The sequence below is a fragment of the Bombus affinis genome, chromosome 13, assembly GCF_024516045.1.
Source record: "Bombus affinis isolate iyBomAffi1 chromosome 13, iyBomAffi1.2, whole genome shotgun sequence".
NCBI classification, from domain to species: domain Eukaryota; kingdom Metazoa; phylum Arthropoda; class Insecta; order Hymenoptera; family Apidae; genus Bombus; species Bombus affinis.
The window spans coordinates 3,829,455-3,846,108 of NC_066356.1; the positions used below are offsets into that span (position 1 = coordinate 3,829,455).

General features: G+C 38.0%; 2 long non-coding RNA genes across 2 annotated transcripts in view; one reads left to right on the plus strand and one right to left on the minus strand.

The window, feature by feature from the left end:
* Positions 1 to 11,394: 11,394 nt before the first annotated feature.
* On the minus strand, positions 11,395 to 16,102 carry LOC126923725 (uncharacterized). The gene is made up of 2 exons (XR_007713290.1): positions 15,483 to 16,102; positions 11,395 to 11,881 (listed from the first exon to the last, which is right to left on the minus strand). It is a non-coding gene; the product is annotated as an uncharacterized LOC126923725 (long non-coding RNA).
* A 234-nt stretch (positions 16,103 to 16,336) lies between these two features.
* The window catches only part of LOC126923718 (uncharacterized), a 231,713-nt gene continuing 231,395 nt past the window's right edge, over positions 16,337 to 16,654 (plus strand). Inside the window, exon 1 of the long non-coding RNA XR_007713280.1 lies at positions 16,337 to 16,621. This is a non-coding gene — a long non-coding RNA (uncharacterized LOC126923718). The remainder of the gene's footprint in view (positions 16,622 to 16,654) is intronic.

Genomic DNA, 16,654 nt, shown 5'->3' on the forward strand with positions numbered 1-16,654 from the left:
TCCGGCATTTTTCTTAATCTGTCGTGACTGTTTTTATACGATCGTTTGCCGTCTAGCGTTTTTAAAATATATCTATCTCCTTCCAAAATCTCGGTTATTACGAATGGACCCTTGAATTTTGGCTCTAGCTTGGTTTGGTTTCTTTTCTCATTTTTGCGTAGTACGAAATCGCCGAGGTTAAACCTAACCACTTTAGCTTTGTTTCTATCAAAACTTTCTTTGTTGTACTGGGCTTTACTCTCTATGTTCTATACAGCCTGCTGTCTTACATCAGGGATATCGACTTCCTTTTCTTCGATATTGTCGGGTAGTAATAGGTCGTACGGTCTCGCTGTTCTACCGATTAGTAGTTGTAAAGGGCTCGAATTAGTCACGCGGTTGGTGGTGCAGTTCAACGCTAGCTGTATTTCCCCAATCGCGTCTTGCCACGGCCGCCCGGTCGTTTCTACTGTCGTGAACGTATTTTCAATGTACGCATAACACGCTCTACCTGTCTATTGGCTCTATCATCGGTCGCTGTCGGGTGAACTTTAATTCGTTTGCTTTCGCAGAATTCTCGAAATTCATTACCTTTAGAACATCTTTCCTGATCTGCTATTATCCGGCAGGGACTTCCGAATAAAATATAGCGGGTTTAAGCGCTTTAATGGTGTTACGGAAATCTATCTTACGAGTACGATGCAGGTATACGAATTTAGTGAACACATCGATCAAAACAATGACGTACTCCTTTGAATCGCTTTTACCACTCAACTTGCCTGTTATGTCCATGTGGACCGTATGCCAGGGTATGCTGGTCTTAGGTATAGGATGTAGTTCGGCTTGTATCTTACCTGAACTAGCTTTCGAAACTTGACAAGCATGACAGTTCTCAATGAATCGGCGAACGTACTTCGCCATCCCTTCGAACCAGTAATACTCGTACAGTCTCTCGAGCGTTTTCTCCCAACCTAAGTGCATAATTGACTGGTGCACATAGTTAATAACAGACTATCTAAAACCTCTTAGGACTATAGGTAAACAGAGAGTCCTGCCTTTTCTTTGTATCCTACGGTAAAGAGTACCGGACCGTAATTCGTATGTATTCGCGATGTCTTCCGCGAGCTCATCGTTTTGCAATTTCTTGACGATTCCCAAGGTTTGAGAATCACGACGTTGTTCGGCTAATCGCCAGTATTCCGATATTTCGGCCAGATTGATTTCTTTCTCCGCAATTTTATCAATTTTACGGTGGTCTAAATCTACGGGGTTTCGCGAGAAGAAATCTACGTGGGCTGTCCGTTTACTTTCCAGATACATAATGTCAAAAAAACAAAAGTCTGCAAGTAGGCCCATCACCGATGGTCCCTGTCATTTAAATGTACTTTGTTACTCGACGCTTTCGACGAGTCGCAATCCGTGACGACAAGAAATTCCCGTCCATGTAGATAGTGACGGAAACGCTCGACTGCGTTTACGACTGCTAACGTCTCTAGTTCGTAGGAATTATACCTAGATTCTGCGAGGGTAGTTCTTTCACTGTAATACTCTATTACTTTGCCTTTACCTTCGACTTGATGCGTCAAAATCGCCCCGTAACTCTCTCCGAGCTAGCGTCAGTATGTAGTTCTATCGGGTAATTGGGGTCGAATATCATTAACACCGGCGCGTCGGTCAGGGCGGAAACTGCCTGTTGTCTTATTTTCTCGTGCCTATCTGTCCAGGTTATATTTCTGTTATTCGAGATGAGCGCATACAGGGGTTTCATTACCTGTGAGAATTTAGGGATGAACTTTCGGAAGTACGAAGCTAACCCTATGAACTGCCTGAACTGTGTGACGGCTGTTGGCACAGGAAAAAGCTTAAGGTGTGTATTTTACCCGGGTTCGGACGAACTTCTTCGTTATGAATTACATATCTCAAACAGAGCACCGATGTCTTTACAAAAGAACAGTTCGCAATGTTAACAGAGAATCCTGCTTTTACGAGGGTATCTAATACGGTGTTCAATCTTCCTAAAGCTTGATCTATCGAGTCGGCAATAATTAGAACGTTATCGAAATAAATAACAACGTACGAATGAGCGAGGTCGCCTAGGGCCTTGCGAATGGCCCTCCGAAAGACGGACGGCGCAATTTTTCAGTTCAAACGGCATCGTTATCTACTCATATTGTCTGTCGGGAGTAACGAACGCTGTATACTCCGCTGAATTAGGATAAGTAGGAATTTGGTGAAACCCGCTGGCCATATCCAGGCTAATAAAATATCTCGCCTCTTGCAATCTCGCGACTTGATCCGCAATAAGGAGTAAAGGGTACCGATCCGCGACGGTACTTTGATTTAGTTCTCGGGGATCCACTCATAATCTATCTGAGCCGTGTTCTTCTTCACGAGTTACGTAGGGCTCGCGAATGGCGAATTACTAGGCCTTATGATCTTTGCTTTAATTAAAACGCTTATTTTCTCACGTACCGCTCTTCGGTCCTCCTCGCTAAATCTATAAGGACTTCCTCGTACGGTGATGTTAGGATCAATTAATCGTATTTCTAACCGGCCTGTATTTACGCGAATACGTAGGGAATCCGTAACGAATGAATCTTTGAATTTGTCGAGAAGAGAAATTGATCGACTTTTATTATTACAATGTACATCAATGTCAGCTTCATTAACGACGATCTCGTTTGCAGTGGTTTCCTTACAGACATTAATTATTTTTGTTTTACACATAGCGAGGCTATTTTGTGTAATGTTACGTCAAAACCCAGACTTAGAGTTCCACAACTAATCGCGATATCATATTTTAGATAACTATCAGCAAGGACATGAGAAATTATCTTCGATGTAAAAATCATTAATACACACGATGAACAAATGGGAGGCGTATGTTTAATACAAGTATTTCCTGCTCCTCGCATTACTAATATGTCAGTCATTCTTTTGCCAGAAATCTCGAGGTCACGGACTCTTTAATTAGTGAACGCTCGGCTCCCGAATCGGAGTAAAAATGGAAACGACTCACCCAGATGACTTGATCTACCCGATGATGCTTCCAGTACGTAGAAGTCGACTCGCCACTCGTTATTGAAATTATGGTTTTCTTTCATAATCAGGTTAACAGTTACGCCCCGTGCAGCGGGGTCGGAACGTGCGATTTTAAGGGTTAAAACGTGGTAGCGAAAACTTGTTAGGTTTCACACTCGATTTTGCACTAGCGACTGGGTTACTCGCGCACGATGGTCGTAAGTTCTAGCACTGTTATAATCGGCACTGATCCCACTTCTGATGTCGGGTTGGCGTTACGATTAGAGTTAGGGTTAAGGGCGTAAACGAATCCCTATTGACACTAGACGTGATCACTATGCAATAGAGGAGATATTTACTAGTGCAAACATGACCATGTTGGAATTGGACAAGTAATCGCGATAATTTGATACTCGAGAAGCTAATGACAATGATCTTAGGCTCAATAACGAATCCACGGTCAACGGGATGACGAACTCTACTCTTCTTTAGCGTCTAAGTTGTACTCAGTGTTAATGCATGGGGCCATCACTACGTATCCGAGAGTTACTTGAATCGTCGTCGAGATCGTACCGGATAGTGACTCTCCGTCTCGACGATGCCGTCGAGGAAAACTATAATGGGTGGGTCTAAGGACATGAGATCCTCGGATTCGTCAAAGAAAGCTTTCGTTCCAAAGGTGAGGGAAATTAGCGCTGTTGCTAATTGGTCGATCTCCATATCGGCGTTTTGAAAGAGATGCTGGCCGCCCTTGAGGGGAGGTTGTTGACGGGGGCATCGTTCGTGGAAGATAGGCTTCTCCTATCGTCCCGTAGTTGCAACAAGGACTGTTTGTCTAAATGAAGAACTTTGCTTGACTAAATCTTAAGATTTATTGCGGGTCCTCAAGTTAGCTAAACATACTGCGGAGGTATATTGACATCTGGAGATCATCTTACCCGAAGGATAGGATCTGCGTGTGGCGAGCCACGGAACAGAAACCTTTGAAATATTTACTGCCACGTGTCGCTACGGCTATTTCTTTAAAGGAGAGGTATAGAGTTACTCTGTGCCTTTGTTAGATAAAACGTTCATCCCTTGACCGCGGCTACGTTCGGCGACTGGTTGTCGCCTCGAGCCCAAGCTCACTATCATAAACCTCGAACAATCGGAGCGACATTTGTTTAATCTAAATTACGACATTACGGTATTCCCGAGAATCCAAGGAGAGGTTCCGGTGTTTTTCCATCTCCGACATATATATATATATGAATGAATATTTTATTATTTTTCATATAAATTCATATAACATACTTAATGAAATAGAAATTAATTTTGTCTCCATAACATTCTTTTTAGTGTCTAACATTCTTATCGACAGTTATTCTAAATTAAATTATACAATGCGAATGACTGGATACACTCTAATAATCATATTTAACAATAAAGTTAATAAGAAAAGTAATGCGTGCCAATAATTTTTAACACAGCGTACATATATTAAAAATTAATTATAGTGAATAAGAATACATATTAAATAACATATAATTATATATTATATAAGAATAAATATTAATGAAATACATTAATTATAATAATATAATTAATGAAAACGAAAACAAACTAATTGCAAAGGGCGAGGGCAATAGTATTCGTATTCGTTCGATTTGCTTCCCGCGGTTTCCCCCACTACCTTGCTTATTTCGTGACCGATTTGCGAAGCAGATTTATTGTCGGAAGTCTTACCGTGAGACGTGTCACTTTACTCGACATGTGTAACCTATATATTATACGTACGTAATTTATATCTAATTCTTAAATATTCACTTTTGCTATTATTCTGTTACCGTTCGTACATTGTTCTCTTCGTTTGTTTAATATACGTTTCGTATTTCATAATTTAGTAATTGTTATAATCTGTGATGTTTTGTGAACAATTTAATTTATTCGTATCTCTCGACTCGTTCATTTGGTTAATTACCGGTAGTTTGCGCGTATAACGAGGTTACAAAACAAAATTTGAGCTGGGTTATTGCTTCGTTTTAACATAATTGGTTCCGCATATATATCTATCTCGTAGTTTTGATATCCTTTGGTTGGTTAATTGCGCGAATTTTCTAAAAGAACTCCACGCCGACGCCATGTTGGTTAACGAATTCTACGATGGCCTTCCATAGATTTTCGATTTATTTTCAATGAAGGCAGTGGTATGTATACGTTTGTATCGTCTTTTTGTTGAATAATTGATAATATTTAGTTATTATACCATTGATATATAGTCGATAATAATATACGTACATATATATTGCTGTATGCAGTATATATGTAACGTTCTTAAAGATTTTGTAATTGCGTTATTTTTGCGTTATTTGTAATATTCTATGTTTTCTTCAAAATTGTTCACAACTCCTATTCTCTCTTCCTACACGGAGTCGGATTGATTGTTCACGATAACAGTCTTCGTGGCATCGTCTTCAATGATTTCTTCTGGCCTACTCCAGTATCGATGACAACGTTCTGCGCATATAATGGTGAGCCACGTCGTTTCTGTTCCTCCGATCACTCAATCATGTCATAGGATGAAAGGTCCAAATCGACACGGATGACTGGTTGTGTTACGTAGAATTGTTGGCGAGCATAATGACCACAAGTATTTATCATACTCGCGAGTGGTAACATTCCTTTTTCTGTGTTTTAATTGTCAATTTAGGATAGTTCTTCTTGCACGTCGCTTTCTTTTTCATTTGCAATATGATATCAATAATTACTATCAGTATAATATTGATCATAATATTACTAATTAGCATTGGTAAATAATTTAAGTAACTATGATTGAGAATGTGTTCACTACAGTTATTTATAGAATCAGATACAGTTATTTGTTCAAATTAAATATTCGTATGAATAAACAAGTATGAATAAATAACATATACATATTCAAATAATTAAGGAATGTTAGAATGCGTTTATTTGAATATTTCGACTTTATTGTTGTGAAAATTGTAATTATTACAGAGCAATAGTAATTACCGTAATGCTGTAATAATAATTAACTTTTCATCCTACTTTCTGCTTTATGAAATTCATATTTAGCATTTTCATATCTGGTATAATCTCAGTAGAATTTAAAATTTGAAATATGAAGGTATTAAAACTGAATGTTATTCGCCAGAAGGAAATATATCAAATTTCATATGTAAAAAGATATGTCGCCATCAGTAGGTTTCAGAATCATCACAAATTTTCGATACTGTTGTTTTCACAGCTTTGTTTTGATAAAGAAATCATCTAGGACTATTAAAACAGTCAATTATTACATACGCTAAGTTTTAGTCTGTCTTTCAATAAGCGTGTTCTTTCTCGGTAATTTATGAAGTTATTAGAGTATCGAGCCATTTCTTGAAATAAAATCTGTAAGTGTAAAATGAAAAAGCTTCAAAATAAGAAAATTTAGTCTGTTTGATACAAGATATATAAATACATTAATAATTTTTTTGCGATATTCTATCATGGTTTCTAAAATTATTTTGTCAGTTAATGTCACCATATACTAGGTATTCTTCCACTAGGATTGTGGAAGTATGTTGCCCTTTTTCAGATCATTTGAGATAGATAAAAGAGGTGCATAAAGAAGATTCTATGCCATTAGAATGTCAAAGAGAAGGTTAGGAAGATGAAAAGTTGGAAAGAAAGGGGAAGGAAGGGGAGGAAAACGTTAGAGGAAGTAAGAAAGGAAGGAGTCAGAAGGGAAATAAAGGAAAAGCAAAGGACATACGTAATTAATTCAGTCCAATTATGTGTTTCAGAAACCATAGTAAGATGAGTGAAAGAGTATTCGAATTTTGTATAATATTCTATACAATATCCTATTATTTTGTTGTGATTACGAATTTATATAAGTAAGTTTGGAAAATCATTCAATCTTTAATAGGTAGGTTAAATTACATTTATACATTTAGGCGGAATTTTTTAAACTCAAATTTAATTTACAGTTAGACATATGCTCTTGAGGTAAATTAGATTTGTGATTAGGTTAATAGGAAAACACAATAGTGTTTAAATATGTATATATATATATTAGTATTTAAGAAAGATAATGAGATATAATGGTCAATATATTTTACTTAAATGTATACATAATGAAGGATATATATATATATATATATATATATATATATATATATACATATATATATACACATACGTATATAGATAATATTTATATAAATAAAGTAGGTGTGATTCTTTGTGGAATGCTTTTCACTTTTATTTTTTACATTATCAATTATTTTACTCTTTCATGGCAATGAAAGTATATATTATTAACACATGTACCAAATAGCTTCATTTAGAATTACGAAGTATAGATTTACTAATTGTATTGTTAAATTTAGTTCTCAGTGTTGGTCTTTTTCTTTGAGTTCTTTTTGTTGTTCGTTGTTTGTTTCTTTTTTGTACAATGATCGAAACTTGAAGTTTTGCAAAGAATTACTACAAAGACAATTTATTTGAAAATGAATTAATTTTTGCCTGAAGAGACAGAGGCCATCTAGATGGAACGTGGTTAGGAAAGGACATTGTTTTTCTACCATAAATCGATAATGTTAGAAATGATACTAAAATGATATTGGTTAGCGCTGGAATCTGTTGGAATCTGTTGGGTAAAAATTGTATTGGATGATAGATGTGTTCACTAAATATCATGTATACCAAATATCTTCTGTAGATATCTAAGGAATTGATTAAATTATTCTTGTGAAGTATAAATAGGTAAGATTCTTCTAACCTACTATTGGTAATGATACTTTCTACATGACTCATGTCTTGTTTCGTTGCATTTAAGCATTTCATTCAAATTCTATCTTTTTTCAAAAAGGAACAATTATTACAATTATTAATTTTTCTTATAGTTATGTTTCATTTATTTAGGCAATTTGTTTGACCATTAACAAATTACCCTCCTATGGAAATATCACTAAGTTCCATGCTTACAATGTAAATCAATAAATTTCCTTATCGGTAAGACGTGTTTGAATGTACCATAAAAAATTTCCTTGGTTCACTGCTATTGTATTTTATCTACATGTTTATGATAATAGTATAAAGCAAGTATAAAGCTAATTATTATTTTATAATAAATAAGGAAACTATGAAATATTACGTTTTATTCGTATTTCTCAATCTTCGCAACAATTTCCAATTCGTACCCAATTTTCTTTCCTCCAGAAAACTTTTATGCTCCGTGAACCTATTCTGAAGAATTTCTAGAACTACCCAAAACTTCTATATCTACATACATTTTCCTATCATAAATTTCACTTCATCTTTCTTCATTTTTACTTATTTCCTTTATATTGTATAATTTTTATTTGTACCCACATTGGTAATAGCTATGAAGCGAACTAACAAAGATTGAAGGTTCTTTCAAACATCGTTGTTAGTCGAATTACAAGTAAGAAAAGGTAAAGAACAGGAATTGAAAAAAATATAAGTCTATATAAAGTATGCTATATATACTAACTAGTTTCTGAAAATCCTAATAAATATTTAAACAAGTGTCTCGAAACTAGTAGATTCTCCAGCGAGTCCGGCATTTTACCGTGAATTTTAACCCTTGTTTTTCTATCGATGAACTACACTTGCGTGCACGTTCCCTTCACGTACGTTGGTCGGTAACACAGATAGCATTGTAATGTCCTATTTTAACCAACCACCGGCTGCTGGAGAATTCGAACGTTTCCGGAATAATCCACGATTCGGATGCCAAGCAATTCTTCGTCGAGTGTCTCTTTCGTCTTCTAGCTTTCATTCGATTATCCTTGTCTTCGAGCACACGTGTGTGTATATATTTTTTGCTAGTGTGCACGTCCACGGAGGGCCCAAGACGTGGAGCACATGGCTTGAAGAATCACGTTCCGCAATCAGGTGAAGGGTTGAAATTTTCAAGGAATGGGAATAAAAAGTGAAAGTCGCGATTTAGATGCAACCTCACGCGTGACTCCATGCGAAGCCTGCTGATTATGGCGTTATATCGAGATAGGTTCTATAAAATTTTAAATCCATCGTAAAGGAAGATAGAGTTAGGCTGTTAGTATTTTAAACAGAGAATGTTGGGATTAAAGATAATTCATTTAACATATCTGTACAATTTATTCGTTCCTTTGTTTGTTTGTGCATTTAAAAATTGTAATTGGTAATTCTTCTTGAAATACATCAATCCTCGAAAGTTATAAACTTTTGCTCCTAGTTGATTTTACGAGTACGTTATTTCAAGCAGTATATAATACCTCTGATTCATTCCATATAAATTTTACGATTCGTACAATGATCTAGATGTCGATTTCCGAAATCATTTGGCAAAGTATGGGTAAAGCACCATCGTAAAAGCGAACTTATTCGTTTCAAATGGAATAGAACATGCACGCCCCGATCGCACAGCACCATTCGTTCCTTTTAAAATAAACGCGAATGATGCAAACACTGTTGGATCCCTCTATTAATCGCCCATCAATGGCAAAAACTGCTGTCCCTTACGATCGCGTCAATGCACGCCTCAATTTACAATTAATCAATCTGCGGCGGCTAAACAACCCTCGATGCGTGACTTCAAAGACTGCTGACACCGTGCGCGATAAATCATCACCGGTTGCCGATTTCGGGCTCGAAAACGTTTTACGATCGAACAGATGCCGAAATATCGCCGTGGCATAATAACATGCCCCGCGTTTATTTGCTGCCGTCGAATAAACACACCGTCACAGATCCGTGATCGTTTTCACCATTGCCCCGGCTTAATTGTCGGCATTACATTTATTCCAGTGAAAATATTTCACTGGTTTGGCATCGGTTCGTCGCGATTCGGGAATACCTATATATTTGGTAGTTACAGCGTATGTTTTCGTCACGCGGATCTGCGCGGCCATTAACCACCCCCGAACGCTCATCTAAATGCCGTCAGTTACCCCCCTCGTTTAACGATACTTACATTAACCGAACCGTGTTTATAACACCGGACGTGCTGGAATGCCTGTGCCGTTTTTGACGTACGGCACGTGCGCGTGATTAATTAACGCAGTTGCTTTAAATGACGAGTTTCGCCTTCGTTTCGAGGTGTGACATCACGATGATCGATGGATGCTCTTTAAGCTCGAATCTTAAGGGCACTTTTAATTCTTGTACATTAGGTTTGTGAAGCTTCTCGCTAGATTTTTTTCTAAAAGAGTTTGAAACAGGTGTTGCGTCCTCAATGCTGATAAAATTCCCGTCAGCGTGCGGTAAGCTTGGCTAGGGTCGTAAATCATCTTTTAAATTGTAGAGTCTACCTTATCCTTTAGTGGAATACATCGTTTACCAATAGTATCTAAAGTGTATAAAATTTTTGAATGCGGTGTCAAAATCGCGGTTTCACGTGACTTTTGGAGTAGATAATAATATTAAAAATATCTGCTTCAAAATTGATATAGAAATCGAAAAATTCTACGTACCGACAAATATTAATTTGATATTTGTTTTAATTCCGATTTATATAGGAACATCTATATGTCGTTATCTGTTATTAATTTACTTATATGTATAATTGATTAAAGTAATTAAATTCCGTAATCGAGAGATGCGAAATTCGGCGTATTGATGTGCAATTTTCGCAACATATTAATCGGACAGTAAAAACAGAATAATTTGAGCGTATAAAGAAAGCTGTTATTAAATAAATTTGCAATACTTTAATACGTCTTTCTCTAAAATATTATATCAGGTAAAATACAGGATGTTTCATTACGAAAATAGGATAACGAGCTCGCAAGGTCGAATATTATATATATACATATATTAAAGTAGATGTTAACTATAAACTGTGGAGTATAGAATACGTCAATTAGTGCAATTAATTATTCGTAGTTCGAAACTTCCAGATAGCGGTGCAGTAGCTAGTGTAGTAGCAAATTAGCAGAAGTGAATAGCAATTCAATCTCTAAATTATAACTAAACGGAGTTAACTCGATTACATTTGTTAGTCAAGAGATAATTAGTTTCTGTTTGATGTATTAGTCTGTCAAATAGCCTACACATAAATAAATAAGGAAGGAACGTTCAACAGCATATTAATCTGCATTCATATCGCGGTAACTTTACAAATCCACTCTTCATCAAACAATGATTATTTCACAATTGCCATTGTGTCGTTTAATACGAAATTATTCCAGGACCATTCAATATTCAATTTCAGAATTAATTTTTATATTTCAATCATAATTCGATCTTTATTTAACCGATTTTCAGCTGCAACAAAAATATAACCAACAGCAAGACCTTGGAAATTTTAATATCCCTTTCTTATAGAATTCAAATTATAAATTGAATAAATAAGTAAAGTTTTGAGGTGGTAGGACGTGCAAGGTACCAAAGAAATACTCGACGTTTTATTTAATAGTGTGTTTATTAACTCGACCAATGACTTCGTTACAAGTCTCGATTCGCGACTCGTGCGGACGACAATTTATTCGATTCTTCACTTACGACGCTCGTTTACGACTCTCTATCACGACTGATCTCTTAATCCTTTTCTTCACTTTTTGTCATCTCTCGATATCCCCACTACGCACGATTTCGGTATACTTCTTCCGAGTATTTGGCGAAGGGACCGTAGGGATATCGATGGCTCATTAGGCCTGTCGGCACTTACTCTTTATAACGGCCTTGCTTATATTTCGTCGGTTTTTCGTATACAGCCTGTCAACTGTGGTATGTACTGACGAACCGTTGGAAAGAAAGTTGTTCTTTACTGTCGAGTGCCGCTACAGTTTCAAGCTTTTACAATAACTGGTAACGTTAATTTCCTCGATGTCCAAAGAATGTTTAGTAAATGGACATCTCAACGAACGATCTTCGGGAAAGTTTCATCCTTCTGCAATTTTTCTTTTCTTATTCTCTACTTCTAAGAAGATTCCACTTCTATGGCTATGATCAAAGGTAGTAGGAAGAAATAAAAACTCTGGGCGTTTAAGAATTATTTGATATTTATATCGTTATTTCTCATTCGCGTTTAGTTGTTTACTATCAGTGCACTGAATGCAAATTACGCGTCCTCGAGTAACACAAGTTGCCACTTACCTATGGAAAATTAATCGAACTATTCGCGACTACATCGGTTTTCAATTAATTTTCTGGCGCTATCGGCGTCGATTGTTACAAAGGCGACAACCGGGACGAGATGCATGCATTTGACAGGATGTCGGCTAATCGCTTTCCTCAAATCTCGCCTTTAGTCTGCCACGCCACTCACCTGTCTCTTCCGCGATCCTGCGTGTTTCACGCGTGTACAAGCTTTCAGCCCCTTCTCTGGGACAAGAGGGTAACCCTGGCAGTCAAAATGCTCAGGGTAATAGGAATCCTAGTTAGACACTTTGATTTCCTATCAACACGTTAGTTTCGCGTACGCAACTGTGATATTTCCAATACGTTCCCGTACGTAACATTTCAAAAAAAATACTTCCAATATTTCGTAGAGTTACTCTGTGTAGTTTAGCGCTTAAAGTTCTCTGAATTTTCTTCGCGCTAGTCACTCAGACTTATTTTTTCTTTTCCCATATAGAGATTTCTAATTGTTCTTTTTGCATTTGAAACAAATAAATGGAAATGAACGTTGCTCTTATACGCTTAAGAGTCGAAGCAGTCCAAGCATATACAAAGGAGTGGAGGGCAAAAAGAGGCAAGCATGCAAGGTAGAATTCGAAGGAACTGAGGTATCGGTGGGATTCCACGGATGAAGGAAAAGGGACCGATTGTGCTGCTAGTAACAATTGATTAAACATGCTCCCAGTTCGAGCGAATTCAGCCCCACCGATCGAATTTCCTATTCGACACCGAATGGAAAATAGCCCTCGCGGTGACGTTCACCTCTGGCACGCTGGTACAATCGTGTCTCAGCGGATCTGGTTAGCTGGAATCGGATGGTCCAGATAGTCCGATCGCTACTGGAATTCGGACCACGGGGGGTGAGCCAAAACGCACAGTCGAAATTCAATACCCTTAATGGAAGGGTCAGGTATCGTCGAGGGCGATTGCGGGGGTACGAAGTATGTATCCGCGAAAAGTATTTCCGCACAGATTGAATTAATTGAACTAATGAAGAGGAGTCTACTATCTGCCTCTATTCTACAAATGGGATACGAATTGTGCAAATGGATGCTGACGACGCGAATCTTGCCTGTCGCGATTCGACTCCAGGATTTTCTGATTATCCGGATTTTCGTATTCGCGACCGAATGAAAATTTGAACGTATCCTATAGCGCTCGTTCAGGGATAAATTCAAATGAAATTGAAAAATGTAATCGGCACTTGGAAACTTCATTGATATCAAACTTGATTCCAAAATTCTCGTGCTTTGACGATGATTCAAGGGCATTTTTGCGAATCGATGTGTCTTTAAATCCGAATTTATATTCAGAGTTTCAGGTAAGATCGTATTATCTTTAATGGTGGTAAATAGAATGACCAGAGAAAGTCAGTATCTTGATTTCTTTTGTTTCATGTTTAAGCGCGAACATTTGTTAAACACGCTGGTAAATGTTTGGACATTATAAATTGTAAGTACATCTTTTGGAGCGATTCACGTTTTTAGCGTCGTTGTGCCACTTAGTCACGAACTACGTTACGCATTAGACGCTATTAGTTCTCGCGATTTTTCTTCAGCAAGCAAGCTGTCGGTTGAAAAGAGAAACTCTCGAGGTAGAGCGAGTATTCTCTGTAGAGAACTCTAGAAACAGAGTGAGTTTCTCTTTTCAACTGATAGCTTGCTTGCTCACGCTTTGCCTAATTATCTCGCGCGAAGATAGAATGTTTCGTTTTAGTGCGTTCACGTAGGCCGTGCTTCACGAATAGAGGCAGGCATTACGCGTCTGAGCTCCTTAAGTTGCAACGAGCATCCCTGTCATAAGTCGAGAGAAACAAGATTTTCGCGCGAAACCTGTCGGCTTGGAACGGTTTTAATTCTGTTTTACGCTTCCTAACGAGCACACTGTTAAGCGACCATTGAATTATTTTAAGCCACACGAGAAATTTGGTTCTTCTTACACTGTCCTTCTTTAACGCCAGAAGGCGACAGATGAATTTCCTCAAGTTTCTGTCTGCTCTTGTTCGAGGAACGAAAGGATAAGTTAGGTTTCTTGAATAGTAATCCGAAACAGCTAACATTCGCAACACTTTCGTCACTGAAACCTCCCATTAACCTGGTAATTTCCCTCACAAAGCGAGGGAAATCTTGAGCGCGGAATGAAAAACGCACGAGGGAACCGAGCAGACAAAAATTTTAATTAAATTTCGAGGAAAACGCAGTTGTGAAAATTTCTCGTCCCGTGGTCTGGTTGGAATTTCATTATCATCTCGGTCTCCGAATTTATATCCTCCTGTTATGAAAAACAGCTCCCATACCAATATACAATTTTTTAATCCTAATGCACTAGTATTTTTGTGATTTTATGCTTTTTTCTTCGTGATCCGCACATTTTCATTCGAATATTGCCAGAATTATTATGAACGGCACGCATACTCGACGAGCCAATATTACGCGTTACGAAATGATACAAAATCGCGACGAACTTTTTGGTTTGCGATGAATTCAATACTGCATCGATATCAAATTTGTATCGATAATCGACGTTTCGAAATGAAATTACACCTGCAGCGTTTACATCAGGTTTCACATTTTAATTACAACTTTTTAATAAAACGTCTATGAACTTTTTGTTGTACTATGTTTGCTCTTACGATCCCCTATAGAATAAGCCAGCAGAGTTTTAAATGAAACTTGCGACGAAAATAAAATAAATCATAAACGCCGCGTTTTAACTTGACAACAATAGTTAATGATGAGCCTGTCACTAGCAGTGGAGGAATATTAACAGGTCTTTGGTTCTTCCTCGCGTTCTCGAATATTTCATGTAAGATTTCGCTATTACGCGGATAAAGGAGCAAAACGAGATTTAACGAAGGGTGTTGCCTCTCTTTTGCGACCATAATTAGTTACAGAGCATCCCTAGAAAAACTACTGGCTAGTAGCCCACTTAATATTTCACTGTATTAGCCGGCATCCGCAAATTACTCATGGGGCCTTTCATGGCAGTGTACGGAGAATGCCAGGTCTCGCCTCGAGAGTGGCAATCGTCGATAAAACGGAATTACCGGCGTTAATAATCGAGACAAACCCGTACGTTTACTCGCGGGACGCTACCGGTTGTCCAACTACGCGCGCTCGTAAATTATACACGAAACGATGCCACTTTAAATCCTCTGCAAAACTTCTCGGTGACAATTTCGTTTTGTCTGTTTGATCTCAAAACTAATCGGCTAAGAAGTTCCTCCGTAATTAAACAACTATTGTTGCGTAGTAGGTTCACTTGTATATTTTTTTTTTTTTTTTAATATCCGCGTATTACCGTAATGCCTCAAGTTGTATCTTTTTAAAATGTAGCCGTGCAACGATTTAGAAATCCTAAGTTAAACTTACCTTTTTGCCTTTCCTCCATACACGTAAGTTGTTCCAGAAATTCATCAAATATGGATATGACACGCGCCACAATACTATATGATTAAATTATCAGTGGATATGTTTTTGCTAATTCTTCTCTAGGTTTCGTTCCTGTTAATCCTTCCATTCTTCTTCGCGCATGTTTTTTTCCTTAAAATATACCTCTTAAAACCTCGCGAGAAAATAACGAACGTATTCTCACGAACTATATATCCACATACATTTACAAAAACGAAGCACTGATACTACGAGAAATATTGAAACCGGTGAAACTTTAACACGATTAGCCTCGAATGTCACAAAGATAACTTATCGTTTTACACACACATTTCCTAAGAGAACGATCCATCAACGCGTAAATTGAACAATAGGACGTGATAAAGCCGCTCAATTGAAAAAGAAATAGCATCCAGTGGGTACGCGGAATGCACGAAATCGTCGCCGAGTTTAGTTTCCCAACTCCGAGGCCATTTCGCCAAGGAACTTGGCCTCGCAAAAACTTGAAAGAGAACCATTACTCGGTAATTATCGGGGATGGGTTCCGGCCCGTGCTGGGGATTATCATAAAAATGGCGGCGTATTATCGTGCCAGAGCGTTTCGTTCGTGTCGAGGAATTATTGCCACGGCCGCGATAAGCTTTAACGAGCCAGTGTGAAATTTTTATTTTCAATGATAGGGTGTGCGCGCGGATGTCGCGGTCCTCGTGACCGCGAAACGCGCAATATCTGCCGCCGCCGTCACGTTTCAGGGATTTATCAGCCGACGGTTGACAGGCAAAATAATGAAGTTGCCGCGGTGTACGAAAGCTGGATACCCCCGTTTGTCAGTTTTCTGGCCGCGGCGGAGAAGTGACCGTTTTCCCTGATCGCTGGCTGTATCTGCATATTTAAATCGGCCGCGTATCGACGCCCGGTGCAATTCGCTTTTTCGAAAACGTCCATTACGCGACGTTACACGGCATCGACAGTATGCGTGCATAAATTTTCTTCGAGGGACTAACCGGAGAGAGACGAGTCGCGATAGGGTGGCTATGGATCGTTTTTGATTGTTTTGAATGACCGGCGCTTTTTGGAACAGACAGCGTTGATCCGGCCAAATGATGTTCCCTTGTTTACAAGTGAGTACGAAACGACAGCTGGCAAATTGTTTT